Below are 17,437 nucleotides of genomic sequence, written 5' to 3' on the forward strand. Positions count from 1 at the left end.
CATACGTTTGATCTCAATTTAAAAATAAGGTAATAGACAGACATAATTAATTATTTTCGTATTTTATAAATAATACTAGTAAAGAAGCTAATATTTCAATCAGCCTTACTGTTTGTATTTATTCTGATGTAGGTACAAACTGTTATAAAATTGATAAAGCGCTCACTCGGTTGTATACGACACAAAATTTTTCTCTGTCCTTTATTTAGCATAAGCTCTATAAAAATCCCGCATGAGCGTATGAAATCTTTAAGTATTCATGCCCCCCGGGACTGCCGGTGCCGATATTAACCCGGGAATTAGCTGCTGAGCCGCAATCCCGTTTTATTGCAAATGGTAAGTCACGGGCCGGGGGTCCGTCTTATATTTAGGACATTATCTTTTATTGAGAAAAGTGTTTATGGGCCGTTCAGAGGATGTAAAAAGAAAGCGGGGAGGATAAAACCAGGCAGGTAGGGAATAAGTTCATCATCATCATCATATCAGCTATAGGACGTCCACTGTTGGACATAGGCCTCCCCCATAGACCTCCAGTTGTCTCGGTTGGAAGCGGCCTGCATCCACCGTGACCCCGCGACTTTAACAAAGTCATCCGTCCATCTCGCAGGTGGACATCCTACGCTGCGTTTGCCTATCCGCGGTCTCCACTCGAGAACCTTTCGGCCCCAGCGACCATTTGTTCTCCGTGCTATATGGCCTGCTCATTGCCACTTCAACGAGCCAATTCACTTGGCTATGTCGGTGACCCTTGTTCTTCTACGTATCTCCTCATTTCTGATTCGATCTCGTAGAGAAATCCCAAGCACAGCTCTCTCCACAGCTCGCTGGGGATCATCGATACGGTATTTGGCTATTTTTTATATGTTTTATAAATTAAAACTACAGAATGTCTGTTTTCGAATACAGAAACAATTTTAAGCTACCTCACAGAATAAGTAATAGTACAAGTACCTACCTTTACAAATAACAAAGATTAGACAGAGAAAGACATACTGACGTGACGTCACACGCAAGTAGCGCCATACTTGCTGCATAGAAAAAAGCGTTTGAGAAAAAAAACATTATAATTCCAATTTTCAATCGAATTGAGTTTTCTCTTCGCTAAACACTGTCTGTTTATCTATATTTTCATAATAATATATAAGACATGGCAAATTCAGGAGTTGACAAATACCGTATCGTGCTAGTTTTAGGAGCCTAGTATGCGATCATGCCTCTAACCATGGCTTTAAATGCAAAGTTCAATTACTCGCTTGAGTGAGCTAATTTCGCGGTTTTTCAAGTGCTGCAAAACACATATTAAAATAAGATTTTTGGTGGAAAAAAATCCTTTTTAAAACAAGCTTTTTTGCCAACTGTTCTTTTTGTTGACTGTACTTGCATTGTCATAATACATTTCCGTACCAAATTTCAAGTCGATGCTAACCGTTGAGGAGTTCCGTCCTGTAGAGACAATCCTCGCCGGACCACCAGGATGTCACTGGCAGATTATTATATTGTCACCAGAAATACATAAGTATACCAAATTTTAAGTCAATCCGACCAGTGGTAGTGGGTCAAATTCAACGTGCAAGGTTCATTGAGCGATTGTATTTAATATTAAGCCATACGAATAAATAACGTGCAAGATTTGATCCGCACATACATACATGTATGACTGTATGCCAAATATGTGGTCTACCACCCTGAAGTTGATAATTGTTTGCACGTCATAAAACAATAATGCCAAGACGGGTCTGTCAACTTGAAAGTTTGACTTTAGCGACATATTATTCATTTGATAGGAACTTGTTTAAAAATTGATAAACCACTTATTTTGATGATGGTACAAACATTTCAAGTTAAATAAAAGCTTGTAATGAAATCAGAACGTTAGTAGATTTTAATGTTCAATATGATTGGTCTAATAACAACAGACAAAGACAGAGAGATACCAAACGGCGAGATGAAAGGGCTTTTACATGGGCAATTTAGATTTCAATTTGATGACGTGTCTTGTTAAATCGCGAGAGCATTTGACGAAATGAGATTTAATATTTTAGTACCTGTTCTATCAGTAAGTAAAATCAAAATACCCCAATTGGAAGCTACGCACCCATTATCCGCGACCCCACGGCTGGGCTCCGGGGAGTTTTAATTCTCTTTACGTGTCGCTGTCAGTTGAGCGTGTTTGTCTAATGCCTTCTATGTTGGGGTAACTTGCGAGTCAGTCGGTGGCCTGAGTCCGTAGGTACCGTAAAAAGATTGGTGCTAAATAATATTTAAAAACCGGCCAAGAGCGTGTCGGACACGCCCAAAATAGGGTTCCGTAGCCATTACGAAAAAATTAAGTAATATTTTTCTAAGGATTTCGTATTTTAAACGGAATCTTCCAAGTTTAGGTATATTTTATACCTTAGGCTGCTATTTACTCAAAAACTACTAATAATTCTCAAGCAAACTTAGCCGTTATAAATTTCCTTGAAAGTTTGATATACTTAGTTTTCTACCATCCTGAATTTTTTCCAATTTTTCCTCCCACCGGTTTAGATTTTAGAGGGGGGGACGCCCGATTTTAATGAAAATTTGCACTTTAGAGTTGAATATTTCGCAAAAAAAACACTGAATCGAAAAATTGTCGTAGCAAGCCCTTAATGGTTTTGAAAGACCTATCTAATGATACCCCACTCTATAGGGTAGGATGAGAATTAAAAAAATCACCCCCACTTTACGTCTATGGGAGGTATCCTAAAAAAAATATTTTTTGAATTTTTAATTCTACCATTTTGTTGGCATAGTTTACCTATATATCAGTGCAAAATTACAGCTTTCCAGCATTGATAGTCCCTGAGCAAAGCCGTGGACGGACAGACAGACAGACAGACAGACATGGCGAAACTATAAGGGTTCCGTTTTTGCCATTTGGCTCCGGAACCCTAAAAACTGCACTGTTACCGCGGATCGGCAAACGCGGCATAAGAGATAGATGGATGACCTCGTTAAAGCCACGGTGGATGCAGGCCACTGACAACCTAAGCAACTAGGGATATATGGGGGAGGGAGGGGGAGGCCTATGTCCAACAGTGGACGTCCTACGGCTGATATTATTATTATTTTAATTATTTTTGTAGAGGCTTTTGGCCGAGACTAAACATTGTGCTTTTCACGATCACTGCGAGGAAATAAAAAATATTTTTAATAAGAAATATTTCTGAATATGTTAATGATGGATGAGTATAAAATTTGACATGAATAAGAGCTTTGCGGCCTATTTATAGAACAAGCATTTTGATTTCGAAATTTCAACCGCTCTCTTTCTAAATTGATCGATGAGAAAGAGACGCACTGATTGACTAGTGAATAAATTCGGTCTGTTAACACGTGGCAAGACAGGGAGCCAGTGGATTAGCGGCGCACGCGTCTAATTGACTGCGTAATCCGCCGTCACCCTCGCCCGGGTCGCAATCGCAAGCTTGTAATCCGAACATAACGCATTTTTAAAAGCTCATGTTTAGCTCGCCATGTTTGTTTACGCTGCGGACTGGACTGGCAATATTTATTTCACACGAGATTAACCCATAAATAATATCCCACTAATATAAATGCGAAAGTTTGTAAGTCTGTTTGTTTGTTATCTCATCACGTCAAAACCGAACTGATTTAGATGAAATTCCGTATACAGTTTGTGTCCCGGAGAAGGACATAGGATAGTTTTTAACCCGGAAAATTGCATAGTTCCCGCGGGATAGCTGTAAACGAATTCTACGCGGACGGAGTCATGGGTCACCAGCTAGTAAAAAAAAAATATAGTAAAAGCTAGTGAAAATGATCATCAACTTCTTCTTCTTCTTCTTAAATTTAAGAGCATAGGCTCTTGGTATGGCCCAAGCCCTCTTGTTGTGAGAGGAAGCCTGTGCCCAGCAGTGGGACGTATATAGGCTGCGATGAATGAATGAATGAATGCTCTTGTCGGTGGAGTAATCGCCACTCCGCACGGTCTTTGGCCAGTTGTTTGACTTCCTGATACGACAAGACACCATCATCAACTACAGACGATAATTGTCAAAGAATCAAACTTCTACAGAAAACTGTATGTCGGTCGGTTAAATCGTTTTAGAGAATAGTGGGTAGGCATATTGGTTTTGTACACAACAAACAACATCTGAATAGAAAGTGTTGACTAGATTATTTCGAACCTATGTACGGCCAAGGACTTTAATCCCTGACCCACCACGGAACCATTTCACAAAGTCAAAGTCAAAGTCAAAATATCTTTATTTAATTTAGGCCATAACAAGCACTTATGAATGTCAAAAAAAAACCACCACCGGTTCGGAAAAACCTCTGCTGAGAAGAATCCGGCAAGAAACTCAACGAGGTACAGCAAACGTCATAGTGACATCGCAATTATTACCAAGGAAAATCGTAATGACTTTTCCTTTGAAAAGGTACCGTGGTGGGTCAGGAATTTAAAGTCCTAGACCGTACAAAGTCTAAAACCAAACGTCAGAACGAATGAATGAATGAAATCGGAGAAATGATTGATTTACGATTTAATATTTAGAAACCGCCTGTATGTAGATACATAATAAAATATTTTTATTTCATACGAGTATTCATCTAATCAAATAATTTACAATATTAAAAACATTTCTGAGAAAGAATACTCGGGAGTTCGGTCATTGTATAGAGAATAGAGACACTTTGTGTTTTGTCTCTTTTTGTGCGATAAAAGTTTACATACATACTTTGTATACGTGAGACTTAAAGGCTCTACACACAACACGAAAATAATATATTTTACCTGACACGTTGGTACTATTGTCATGATATGATACGGTGTAACGGGTAGACCTTAAAAATTGTCTCGGAAATGTAGTAGGTGGGTAGAGTACCATCAGCCAAATATGTGGTCTCCCACCCTAAAGTTGATAATCGCTTGAATGTCATAAAACAATAATGCCAATAGACGCGTCTGTCAACTTGAAAGTTCGACTTTAGCGACATATAGGAACTTGTTTAAAAATTGATAGACCACCTATTTGGCTGATGGTACCAAGCTTTTCATTTCAATATCGCTTCTAATACGGAAGCTCTTTCTCCAAAGCGACCCGCCAAATCTCAAACACAATGGAAGTGTAATATCAAGTAAATGAAAATGAAATTTAAATTTAAATTGGACCGACACAAAGGCGGTGACAATTTAATAAAAGCTTTCAATTTGAATGTTTGAGAAGTTTCGTGCTTTCGCAAAGCTCCGGCTTTGGCAAGATGGCGGTGGAGTTTGCAGACAGTTATTTTGGTTGTATAAGTTTTGGATGATTTCGCTTGCATCTAATTTTGGTATTATTCAGTAGTATCATTTGTCCGCCTGCAATTTGACATAATATATACTTAGCACAAACAAAATGCTTTTTAACCCGTTAACAAGTATTAAGCTCCATTTTAGGGATAATTTAGATTTTTTAGTTTTCTTTTGTTGTGCCGAATTTTGGCAAATAAATTTATTCTTTTTTTCTTTTTTCATAAAACTAAGGGGGGGGGGGAGACAAGCAATCAATAAAATACTTTCTCACAGCGCGTACATTTTATCAGGTTTTTACTAACAATGGATTTTTACTGATACGTAATGCCTTTTAAAGTGTATATTTTGACATAGGTACCTAATAATTTGTACGGATCCCTCTGTTCGCGAGTCCGAGTCACACTTGGCCGGATTTTGCTATGTTTCCACCAATAAAAAAACACAAAACGCATACCTTCATGAATTTGAATTCAGACCCCTATTCTCAAGCCACGCGTAAATCGCAGAGGCGTCGGAGGCGATAATAAATATCAATTCCCGTGAAATATGTCGAGCGATTTGCGGATCATCTCGACACAGGAACGGCGATCCGATGGCTTGATTGATGAAGCAACTTGAGATACTATTGAAACGTAAAGTTTACCAGAAATAGAAACTGAGCAATGAGTAGATTTTCAATGACGCATCAAATTCGAACAAATTTTAATAATGCTGACAAAGTAACTGCATGTAATAAACACTCGAGTATTAAAAAAATACAGTGTTGTTCAACTTTTTATCTGAACTGTTGCCTGGTAGAGAACTTGGTAAGTTGTTTTGTTAATTTAAAACTGGGATATATTTCTTGTACTTACCTACGTATTTTTTTTTTATTCGACTGGATGCCAAACGAGCAAGTGGGTCTCCTGATGGTAAGAGATTACCACCGCCCATAGACACCTGCAACACCAGGGGGATTGCACATGCGTTGCCAACCTAGAGACCTAAGATGGGATACCTCAAGTGCCAGTAATTTCACCGGTTTCTTACTCTCCACGCCGAAACACAACAGTGCAAGCACTGCTGCTTCACGGCTGGATTAGCGAGCAGGATGGTGGTAGCAATCCGGGCGGACCTTGCACAAGGTCCACCTGCAAAACCTGTATTATGTTGATGATATGATTTCGCCGCGGTTATACAATGAACCTACTGCGTACCTACCACGTGATTCCTCTAAGTCTTCACATGATTTTCATGACCTTATTCATGTTTTTTAGTATGTTTCTTCTACAGAATCAGTATGATGTAACACTTCTAACCGTGCGTTTGTTGAGAAACGTCTTCCAATTTGAGACTGCAGTCGTGAGCGACCATTTTGACTGCGACTGTTAAAACGACCATGTAGTTCGTGAGTGAATAATTTTTCAACTTATACTATGTTACTTACCATATCCGGTTATAGTTCCCGTTTTCCTGTCCAGTATATTGTTATTTAGTTAAGTTAAGTCGTGCCGTGCCCGATTTTAGAAAACTACAGGCCCCGCCTTTACCTGTGGGTGTCGCAAAAGGCATTTACAGAACCTGTTCGCTTCCCACAATTTCATTTGTCAAAGGTTGCCTAGAAGACATCATTCTAAAACCTTATCGGCCTATTGCTTACCTTGTAATTTTTTCTTTGCGTCTGTTAACAGATACCTGTTTTCTGTATCACTTACTATAATTGCGTTCAATAAATTAGTTCTGGAAAAGAATACAGCCATTATGGCATAAAAAAATATATACGCGTCGACTTGAGAACCTCCTCCGTTTTTTTCGTCGGTTAAAAACTGGGGAAAAACGATAGCAATCCAGGCAGTAGCGCTCTCTACGTATATTTTCCAGTACGACGGACTTCAGCTAATTCTTATCCAAATAAATATTTTAAATTAGTCCAAGACAATTGATCAAATTTGACTCTAAAACATTCCTCTAAATAATCTAGATGAAACAAGAAAAGATATTATTTTTTTTGCAAACAGAGAAGCATAGTACGTAATAAATGTATGTTCAATTTTCAGTACATCGTTACATTTTTATAAAAGTATTATGTTTATATAAAGTACAGTATAAGAAATTACTGTAATAGATATACTGACAGTAAAACCCTCTTCCCATAAACGTAGTCGGCGAAATAGCTGTAAAAGGCAAAAGGCGTTTATTCTGATCGCCGCACATAAGCCGAGCCTCCGCCGCCGCTCGATACACACACGCGCACGCGCGCTGCCGCTAGGGACGCCGTACACAGATATCGATAATAACCAACTTGGAAAAGTTGAAAAATCCTCGTCATTGTCATTTCGAAGTTCTATTTCTCAATAATGGCTGAATCGAGTCTAATGAAACATATCTAACAACTGCAAGAAAACTCGTTTCCACGTGAAATAATCGCATTGAAATCGGTTCATCCGTTTGAGAGCTACGGTGCCACAGACAGACAGATAGACATTGGCATCAAACTTATCACCCCTCGTTTTGCGTCGGGGGTTACAATTACCAGCAAAAATTGTCATTTACAAATTTCAAATGTGTTGCACAAAATTTGAGATGGTGAGCAAATTTGACGTACTTTCCACCAACTTAAACTGCTTCATTTTCCCTTAAAATATTTATTTCGTCACCGATAGGTTATTTTTTTGATAAATAAAACAGTGTTTAAAGTTACAATTCCAGTAACATGTTGATTAAATAATACAAAGTCAAAAGAAACATTTGTAGGCTACAACGCGTTAGTAAAAATTGTAAACAATTGTAAAAAAAATACTAAATTCTAAATTCTCGTGTATTTTAAGGACCCGAGATACTGTGTCGCCATATTTTTGATTTTAATAATTATTATTATAACAGCATTATTTGTAAGACAACAATGGTCCATTAAAACAAAATTAAATTATAATCAAATAGAATACCTACAATTAAAAAAAAATTAAGAGACGGAAGAAAATCGATTGGAGAACTATTACAAAGTAACCATTTCCTTTCTAGATAATCCTTCAATTTTAACATCAGCAAACCTAAAGCTCGACGAACGCACATCCCTAGAGCTTTTCCCGGTTCCGCAAGCCGGATATATACAAGTTCCCAAACTTTATTACGTTTTTTTCCTCCATGTAGAATTCTTATTAAATTATAAATAACAGCACTGTAGCATAAAAAGTTATCTTTTCGGCATTTAGTTCACATTTATGTTACTTTATAATTTAACTCTTGCTGGATAAAATATTTAGTCTTAAGCTCATCATCATCATCCAGCCTATATACGTCCCACTGCTGGGCACAGGCCTCCTCTCAGAACAAGAGGGCTTGGGCCATAGTTAGTCTTAAGCTGCTCATGTAAAATAACACATTGTATGAGTAAGTATACTTATTGTTGAAGGTCTAATAAAATAAATAAAATAAAATAAGATACTTAATTGTGGCTTTGTGTTAGCCTTGTTACTGTAATGTAGATTTGAAGTATAGTAATTCTCTGAAAAATGTATTTCAGAGCCAAATTACTCGTAGCAATAATGGTGTAATCAAAAAATGTAAACAAAACTAGATAATACTAATAACATAATATAAACACAGCAATGTATGAATAATAAAGGTAAAGTAATTAACATCTCCATAGTTGTTGTTTAATTTCCTCGCAATCAAAGTGAAAAGCAAATGAGTGGAGATAGCTTTTTATAAAACTATATTTAAAATGCATTTTATACCCTAGTTGTATCGTCTACTATTAATCTTCAACTGATTAAAATTTTTATTTTTACAAAATAACCGCAAACTAAAATCCAATCAATCTTTCAAGTGATAAGACCGCCTATTGTCTACCCTGCATTTAGTCTGTGTAACCATGTACACTTAATGTACTGATCTGTGTTGCTCAATAAAAAATATTATTACCTATTGTTTTGTAATAAAAAAAACTGGTTAGTAAATGATCACTCAAAACACAAAAATAGTAAAAAAAAGATAGAGTTTGGATGCCGCTAGCCGGGCGTGGCGGGCCGGCCCCGCCCCCGCGATAAAACTCACACGACATAATGTCGACTGGTTGCGTAATAATATACCTAACGCTTAGGCTGCGTCCAGACACGGCGAGAATCGCGAGGTTATGAGCGCACCGTCTCTTTGCAGAGTATTGCTTGAGAAAGAGACGGTGTACAGTAACCAGCACCAATATCTGACACAACAAGCGTGCATAAATATCTGATACGACTCTATTTCTAGGGCCGGAAGGACGTGTCAGATATTTTTCACGCTCCGCTGTGGCAGATATTAATGCTGGTGACTGTACTAAAATCAGCTTTAAACGTACCTATTTATATTAGAATGGCCGTTGGAAAAATGTAATGGGTTTTAGTATCCTACTAATATACATTCCAGCCTATTTACGTCCCACTGCTGGGCACAGGCCTCCTCTCAGAATGAGAGGGCTTAGGCCGTAGTGCCCACGCAGGACCAGTGCAGATTTACAATTTCACACATACCATTGAATTACTTCAAAGGTCGTGCAGGTTTCCTCACGATACTTTCCTTCGCCGTAAAGCTCGTGGTAAATTTCAAACAATTTCGCACATGAATTTCGAAACACTCAGAGGTGCAGGCCGGGGTTTGAACCCACGAACCTCTGCTCCTTCTAATATTATGTGCGAATTTTTGTGAGTACCAAAATGTGTGTGCGTGCGTATTTTGTTACTCCTTCAGGATAAAACGGCTGGACGGATTTGAATGAAATTTGTTATAAGTGTTATAAGTTTGACCGCTATGTGTGTCTGTGTGTGTGTCTGTCTGTCTGTGGCATCGTAGCTCTTAAACGGGTGAACCGATTTGAATGCGGATTTTTTTATTCGAAAGCTGGGTTTCTAGCGATGGTTCTTAGACATTTTATTTTATAATGTATTAATATATAATAATGCATGAGTGTAAGATATAATTTCGTATAATTAATATAGTTTTGACATTATGTAATCTTAGATTTAGTAATGTACTTATAAACTGCTGTTGTGTGCCCTTACAGGGCGTCATGGACCGACTTATACTATTTACTAATGTGACATCTTATTGTAATGAACATGACCAGATGGCCTAGTGGTTAGAGTATCTGACTACGAAGCTTGAGGTCCCGGGTTCGATTCCCGTGTCGGGGCAGATATTTGTATGAAAAATACGAATGTTTGCTCTCGGGTCATAGGTGTTTAATATGTATTTAAGTATGTATCTATTTATATAATTATATTTATCCGTTGCTTAGTACCCATAACACAAGCTTTGCTAAGCTTACTTTGGGACTAGGTCAGTTGGTGTGAATTGTCCCGTGATATTTATTTATTTATATTTATATTTATGACTTGACAATAAATAAATAAATAAAATAAAATAAATGTTTAATCAAATTCGGCCGTTTTTGAGATATTTAACTTTGAAGTGTCAGTGACCCCCGGGTTTTCCAACTTTCTGTTGGTTAGGTTATACCTTCTTTTGTTTTTGTTTCCTTTGACACAGTGATTCCTTGTCTTTATTCCTTTTTACAATGCAGTATAAGATCGTGTCAGATCCCGAATTTAAAGGCAAGTAATTTAAATCTTAAAAGGCGACCTAAGCCGACCAAAAAATCCTTTATTTCCACGCAATAAGAGCGAAAAAGACGTCTTCCCGTCGGTAAACTCTTATTGCATAAAGAGTTTTTTGATCGACTAATGCCTATTCTGCGTTGACAGAATAAAAGCGAGCTTGGAACGACTATTTTCGGGAACCCTACAAATACCGTAATCGCAAATCGTCCATAATTCCAGAACGTTCACAAGCCGCGTCTCCATTGCGGGCGGTGTACAGTCGGCGCGCGTGCCGGCACTAAATATCAATACGGCTTACGGCGCGAAGCTATTGCTTATGTGCTGTAAAAATATTAAGTTGTTTGTGTTTCTGTTTACAAGCTTTTGGAAACGCTACTAGGGCTGCTCGCGCGTATTGCCCGCCTTTCCAGTGTGTTATGAATATTAATGCATACGAACGCGCCCGTTTCTACTAATATAAGGATGATCTACACTTCAAAGAAAAACTACTTGTATCTGAAGTTGACGCAAATAGTTATTGTATGCATCAATATTCATAACGAAAATACAAACTGAGACATGGATGCACAGAAAAACCAGAAAAAGATACCAGCACTGGGAATCGAACCCAGGTCCTCAGCATTCCGTGCTGCGTGCTATAACCCCTACACCACTGCTGGACAGGAATCTAGACACGATTTTTTCCTATGCATACATATCTCAGGTTGCTTATTTCTACTTTGCTACTTAAGCAGCAGCACTAGCGACATCTATGTGGCGTCGACAGACGTCACACTCTTTCGGAACCAACCGCTCACCCAGACAAGAGATGTCGCTACTAAGCAATCAAATTATGATTGGTTTTTGGTTTCAGTTTGTATTTTCGATATGGTTTCACGGGATACCCGTAAAAGTAACAAATTTGGAGTTGAAATAAAAAATCCAAAAACCCAATCATAATATTCATAACGCCCAGGAACAGGCGGGCAAAATGCTCGTGAGCCTTACCCACTAATGTCAATTTTGACATCTACAGTGTGTTACCGGCAGCCAAGCTTTTTTAAAGGGAGGTTAAAGTAACGTATTTCTGTAATCTAACGATGACAATAATTTAATAAATAAATTATTCAGACTTTGTTAACTTTCTAACAAAAACACAATTGCCAGCAATGTACAACAAAGTAAATTGACAAGTATTAATCAAAGTTTAAGTATCTGTCAGCTGTTATTTACTAACACCCACCTTGGTAATTTACTTTGTTGTGCATTGCTGGTAATTATGATTTTGTTAGAAAGTTAACAAAGTCTGAATTTTAGTTTATTTATTAAATTACTAGCTTTTACCCGCGGCTCCGCCCGCGTGCTATTCGGTTATCACGCGCTGTTCCCGCGGGAACTGTGCATTTATCCGGGATAAAAAGTAGCCGACGTCACTCTCGGGCCCATAAACTATCTCTATGCCAAAAATCACGTCGATCCGTCGCTCCGGTTCCGGTACGGCGTGAAAGACGGACAAACAATAGGTAAACACAAACTTTCGCATTTATAATATTAAGTATGGATGGCTTAGTTACAGAAATACGTTACTTTAACCCTTAAAAAAAGCCTGGCTGCCTGTAACACACTGTATAGGTACGTTTGCCAAGGAAATCATAGTGAAATTGATTAGGTATTAAAAGGTCCACCCTGGTTGGTACATGATTTAATTTGTTCGAATGCACACAAAATGACTGAGAGATTGAGACCGATTCAGAGAAACAAGCATTTTTTTAAAATAAAAACTTCTCTAAACCCTAATGCAATGTACGTGGCCAGTATTTACTAATACGAGTATTATGTAGCACCATCAGCCAAATAAGTGATCTATAAATTTTTAAACAAGTTCCTATCAAATGAATACGTCGTTAAAGTCGAACTTACATTGTGCGTTAAGGGCGGTAAATAAGTAATTACGACCGAGTCTAATTTCGATTTAATGAGCCAGTCTTCGTAATTCCAATACAGCGTGCAACAATAAATTTTTCATCAAATTCGTTAGTAAATAATTCTAGTTTCAAAATAAAATTCTTCTCAAAAAACACTTTTGTGTTATTAATACTATTGTGTGGCTTAAAACATTCTGCATCACATGGTCTAAATGACAAAACAGCGTTTTTTTTTTAAGATAGCGCCTTTTGGCTTAGGAGGGCAGAATTTTGATGAAGCCTTTTTATAGGCGCAGAATAAGCGATGTAGAAAATCTCGCTCTACTAATCAAGGGCTAGACCCTGGCCACAATACAACTTGTATTGTGCCCTGGCTGCGGTTACTAAGCCAAAAATCAGGTTAGAAACATGACACACATGTGTAGAAGGCTTTGGTTCCCCCTTTCTTGGGTAATGGTGCGCTCACGGCGCGTCCCGTTTGTCCGTGAGCGCGCAGTTAGCGCGCGCTGTTTGCGCGTCGTGCGCGTGCGCCGCGGCGCAAGGCACGAGAGGCAGCGGGTCACTTTGGCGGGGTAAACCAGCCAAATTAATGTCGTACCACGCATTCTGTATTCATCATCATCATCATGTCTAGATCGTTCAGCCTGTATACGTGCCACTGCTGGGCAAAAGCCTCCGTCCGGACTGGGGCCGCAGTTCCCACGCGGGTCCAGCGTGGATTAGGAACTTTCTGTATTAATACATAATAATAAAGTTTAAATATCATGGGACACTTGACACCTATTGACCTAGTCCCAAACTAAGCAAATCATGTTCAGTCGAACAAATTGAATCATGACCCAGGGTGGAAGCTTTTAATGCACAGTTCCCGAGGGAACAGCGCGCGATAACCGAATTCCACGCGGACAAAGTCGCGGGCAGAAGCTAGTGTAGGAAAAAATGTTTCTCTCTTTATCTCTCTCTCTTAAATGCTTGTCGGGCCGAAAACATTTTTTTTTCAAACAACACATTTTGTCTACGACTAAAATTAAACAATCGCTCGCGCCCGCTTCCGCTGCCGCTCATGCTTTGTCCCCTTCATACCGCACCAGTGCTAATGGTATGGGTCAACAGTACAGCAGCCACGTTAACAGTTGCCACCTCGGGGTAATGGGTTCACATCGAGATATTCAAATGGTTTTCATAACTCAGTTTTTTTTTATTAGCAGAACGTATGCTCGACTCTCGACGATAACTAAGATTTAAAAAAAACGATATACTTACTGTATACCCAGAGATGTGATATGAAAATAAAGCTACAGTTAGACTCATATTTAATGAAAAACACGCCAGTGACTTGACGAAACGAACTCGCAGAGTCAAGTCGCTAGTTCAGTGTTATGTCATTTCATTAAATTTTTCTAACATGATTCAAATGACACATGATGATTATGTAACTTTGTAAGGCGGTAACTAACTTTTTATTTTTTCCAACAGAGAAACAGAGAGACAGAGCTGCTTGTAAAAAATGAAATTACATTAAAACTACTGATTGTTCGAATATTTGAACTCTTTGCCAACAAATGCACTATGTTATATCAACTTACTTTATTTTATGAACGCCTGCTAGAGGTGACAATGAGGTGAGGTACAATAATCTGGTAGTGACATCTTGGTGGTCCGGCCAGGATCGTCTCCGCAGGAGGTAACTCCTCAATGGTTAATAGTAACGACTTAAAATTTGGTACGAATATGAAGTTTAAACGACAATGCAAGTAGGTACAGTTAACAAAAAGTACAGTCAGAAAAAAAGGTTGTAGGTATTAAAAATGCAATTTTTAACAGAAACTTAGTGGAGGTAGATAAACTGCATAAACTGAGCATACATTTGTCATATACATGTAGAGCTGTTGAAAGGCCGCGAGCAAGCAATGTAGTTACTTATATGTAGTAAGTACACTATACGTATATTCCAACAGCACAAAACGGACGATAGCATTTTCCTTACCTACATCTAAGTTTAATAAAATCTTAAAGCTTTAAGCTGACGATTAGCCTCATCCCTCCGGCGCCGGGTGACAAATGGTCCGGGATTACGGCAGATCGGCCGTCATTCCCCGGGATATTGATTCCCCGATCCCCCGGGAAGCGATTCGGTCAAAAATAGATAACTGACCGCCGATTTCTCATGTAGGGTTATGGTTGATGAATGGATTGGGAGAAGGAACAGTAAGTTTTAATATCAAGCCTGTCTGACCACCTCCGTCCGTTGGGATCTATAAGATCTAATAGAATACGAAAACTCTTCATTGAACGCTCGACAAAATAGATGAAGGAAATGAAGTACAGACAGGAAAAAAATTATGTGTATGCCATTGGGTCCCAACTTATTCTAATAGTTGGAAAACAGAGACCGGCCCACTTAGATACTAAATGTGCTTAACGAAACATTTTGTGTTGTATTGATTTGGGAGAGTCATTATTATAATATGCCTAAAAGTGTAGTGTATGTGTGTTGCCAGTGATGACATATGGATCCGAGATGTGCTGCTACACTATAGAATTGCTCAGCGAGCTATGGAGAGAGCTATGCTTTGGGTTTCTCTATGGGATCGAATCAGAAATGAGGAGATACGTAAAAGAACAAGGGTCACCGACATAGCCAAGCGAACTAGCTCGTTGAAGTGGCAATGGGCAGGCCATATAGCACGGAGAACAGATGGTCGTTGGGGCCGAAAAGTTCTCGAGTGGAGACCGCGGATCGGCAAGCGTAGCGTACTACGTCCACCAACGAGATGAACGGATGACCTGGTTAAAGTCGCGGGTTCACGGTGGATGCAACTGGGGGTCTATGGGGGAGGCCTATATTCAACCAGTGGACGTCTTATGGCTGATATGATGATGATTCCTAAAAGGACGAATACACAGTCCTATGGGCGTGAGAGTACTAGCGAACACGATACACATATATATCATTGAAGTGTCCAGGTTTTCTGTCAACAAAAATCTCAGGTTAAATAAAATGTAATTTTGCACATGATTTCTTAAAACTCAGAGGTAGATACAAACCCGGGCCTGAACTCACAATCCCCTCCTCAAGAGGCCACAGTTCAAACAACTAAGTTCAAACCACTTTTCTAACTTTCAGCCTGGCAAATAAAAATCTTTCCAAACAAAACGGTCACAACAGATACACAGTCGAATGCTCCCTCCACCTCGACAATAACACGGTCTAAATAAAGAAGCGAACAGCGATAAATAATGTCTGCGTGTGACAGTTGCCAAATGACTCCCCCACCACCCTCGCCGGGGGTGAATGTTTAATACTGGCGCTTCACTGCTACTGCTCCGGTTTAATGGTTTCGTTTGGATTTAAATTACGTGTTACAGACTTTAAAAAAAACTCGTAGCCGAGTGGTTTGACCTATCGCCTCTCAAGCAGAGGATCGTGGGTTCGAACCCCGGCTCGCACGTTCATGTGAGAAATTACATTCAGAATTTACTACGAGGTTTACAGTGAAGGAAAACATCGATTCAAATTCAAATCATTTATTCAGTAAATAGGCCGCAATGGGCACTTTTACACGTCATTTTTTAAACTACCAGCGCTTTCGGAAACTTGACACATGTTTTCAAAATAAAACAATTAAGTATAAATATTATACTTAAAAACTACAGTTTAATGAATTAAAGTCTAAAAGAAACCCGCACAAACCTGCGACGCGATTGAATGGTCAAAGTCAAAATAGTTTTATTCAATTTAGGCTATAACAAACACTTACGTAAAAAAAACTACCACCGCTTCGAAAAAACCTCTGATATATTGTGTGAAGTTCCCAATCAGCACTGGGCGCGCGTGGGTACTACGGCCTAAGCCGGTCTAGTCGCTACTCAGTCTGATAAAAGGTCTGTGTCCAGATGTAGGACGTATAGGCTGGAATGATGCAAATGACGATTTATTTTCTTGTAGTTTTTCGACTTAAAAGTCCGTTACGTCCTTACAACGCCAAAGGCTTTTAGTAAAATATTTTTATTTTTATATTAAGAAAAATATTAAGCAATCTGCGATCCCGGTCTCGGGATCCCGGGAAAAATAGACCGCATTTATCTCCTTTTTGCCTTTATTTGGAACAAGCCTGTTTATACCTATCTCTGGAATAAAAAACCGGCCAAGAGCGTGTCGGGTGGCGCAGTGTATTGCTACTTGTATTTGGTTTCAGTACTAATACTGTGAACTGTGATAGTTTTCGTTTTAAATTCATAATATTACCGGGTGGGTCTAACAGGAGCAAATAATTAAAACATAGATCTTACATACCTCCTCGTCAAACTGAACGACATTAGTAAAAATACATTTTTTTATGTCTTTTACATTGCAATCAATGTAATGCAACATTCTTGACGTGTGTAGCGTGACAGGCGACGAAGATTGGGATCTAGGATGGCGTACAATACTACTACATACTAGTATTTATTTTTTATGAAAAAGGAAAAATCTAGACTTAATTATTTTGAAAAATGGCTGAACTAATGTCTTTCCGATGGACGAGTACGAGATGTTTTAATTATTTGCTCTTATTTTTATAGGGCCTACCCGCTATATTTTGGTTTTTAGTATGAGATGTAGGTAAATAGCACTCCAGCAATGGTCATGAAAAGACAAAAAAACCGAGGGTTCCGTATAAATATTTATA

At 38.7% G+C, this 17,437-nt stretch overlaps 1 protein-coding gene across 1 annotated transcript in view; it reads left to right on the plus strand.

The window, feature by feature from the left end:
- The window catches only part of LOC141440566 (homeobox protein orthopedia-like), a gene marked incomplete in the record, with an annotated part of 59,775 nt that overhangs the window by 35,496 nt on the left and 6,842 nt on the right, over window positions 1-17,437 (plus strand).

Source organism: Choristoneura fumiferana, chromosome 22 (assembly GCF_025370935.1).
Source record: "Choristoneura fumiferana chromosome 22, NRCan_CFum_1, whole genome shotgun sequence".
In the NCBI taxonomy this organism is placed as follows: domain Eukaryota; kingdom Metazoa; phylum Arthropoda; class Insecta; order Lepidoptera; family Tortricidae; genus Choristoneura; species Choristoneura fumiferana.